The sequence below is a fragment of the Neomonachus schauinslandi genome, chromosome 14 (assembly GCF_002201575.2).
Source record: "Neomonachus schauinslandi chromosome 14, ASM220157v2, whole genome shotgun sequence".
NCBI lineage: Eukaryota > Metazoa > Chordata > Mammalia > Carnivora > Phocidae > Neomonachus > Neomonachus schauinslandi.
This window is the reverse complement of record NC_058416.1, coordinates 51,154,970-51,156,975: the sequence shown is the minus strand read 5'-3', so window position 1 is coordinate 51,156,975 and position 2,006 is coordinate 51,154,970.

Below are 2,006 nucleotides of genomic sequence, written 5' to 3'. Positions count from 1 at the left end.
ACAGTCAATTTTAGAATATTTCACTACCTTAAAAAGAAATCCCATACTCCTTAGCTATCACCTTCTTTTCCCTTACCTTATTACTACCTTCTAGCCCTCAGCAACCACTCATCTACTTTCTGTCTGAATGGATTTCCTTATTATGGACCTTTATAATGAAAGGAATCATATAATATGGGTCTTTTGTGACTAGCTTATTTCATTTAGCAGTATTTCAAAGTTCATTCATGTTTTGGCATGTATCAAAACTTCATTCATTTTTATGGCTGAATAACATCTTGCTATATGGATATACCACCTTTTGTTTATCCATTCATCATCTGAAGGACATTTGAGTTCTTTCCACCTTTTGGCTATTATGAATAATACTGCTATAAACATTTATGTACAAGTTTTTGTGTGAACATGTTTTCTTTTATCTTGAGTGTATACCTAGGAGTGGAATTGGTGAATAATATGGTAACTTATAACTAATCACTTGAGAAACTACTAGACTGTGCACCAAAGCAACTGCGGCATTTTATATTTCCACCAGCAGTACATGAAGATTGCAGTTTCCCCATATCTTCTCTAACACTTATTATTATTTGGCTTTTTTATTGTAGCCATTATAAGTGTGAAGTAGTATTTCATTTTGGTTTAATTTGCATTTTTTCTGATGTCTAATGGTGCTTTTTGACCATTTATATATCTTCCTTGGATAAATGCCTATTCAGATCCTTTAGCCATTTTTAGAAATTGGGTTATTTGTGTTTCTATTATTATTATAATTTTTTTCACTTTTTTTATTCTTATGTTAATCCCCATACCTTACATCATTAGTTTTAGATGAAGTGTTCCATGATTCATTGTTTGTGCATAACACCCAGTGCTCCATGAAGAATGTGCCCTCCTCGACACCAACCACCAGGCTAACCCATCCTCCCCCTCCCCTCCACTCTAGAACCCTCAGTTTGTTTTTCAGAATCCATCATCTCTTCATGGTTCGTCTACCCCTCCGATTTCCCCCGCTTCATTCTCCCCCCCCCGCTACCTTCTTCTTCTTCTTTTTTTTTTTCTTAACATATATTGCATTATTTGTTTCAGAGGTACAGATCTGAGATTCAACAGTCTTGCACAATTCACAGTGCTTACCAGAGCACATACCCTCCCCAGTGTCTATCACCCAGTCACCCCATCCCTCCTACCCCAACTCCACTCCAGCAACCCTCAGTTTGTTTCCTGCAATTAAGAATTCCTCATATCAGTGAGATCATATGATACATGTCTTTCTCTGTTTGACTTATTTCACTCAACATAATACCCTCCAGTTCCATCCACGTCGTTGCAAATGGCAAGATCTCATTCCTTTTGATGGCTGCATAATATTCCATTGTGTATATATACCACATCTTCTTTATCCATTCATCTGTCGATGGACATCTTGGCTCTTTCCACAGTTTGGCTATTGTGGACACTGTTGCTATAAACATTGGGGTGCACGTACCCTTTCGGATCCCTACTTTTGTATCTTTGGGGTAAATACCCAGTAGTGCAATTGCTGGATCATATGGTAGCTCTATTTTCAACTTTTTGAGGAACATCCAGACTGTTTTCCAGAGTGGCTGCACCAGCTTGCATTCCCACCAACAGTGTAGGAGGGTTCCCCTTTCTCCGCATCCCCGCCAACATCTGTCGTTTCCTGACTTGTTAATTTTAGCCATTCTGACTGGTGTGAGGTGGTATCTCATTGAGGTTTGGATTTGGATTTCCCTGATGCCAAGTGATGTTGAGCACTTTTTCATGTGTCTCCTGGCCATTTGGATGTCTTCTTTGGAAAAATGTCTGTTCATGTCTTCTGCCCATTTCTTGATTGGATTCTTTGTTCTTTGGGTGTTGAGTTTGATGAGTTCTTTAGACATTTTGGATACTAGCCCTTTATCTGACATGTCATTTGCAAATATCTTCTCCCATTCTGTTGGTTGTCTTTTGGTTTTGTTGACTGTTTCCTTTGCTTTGCAAAAGCT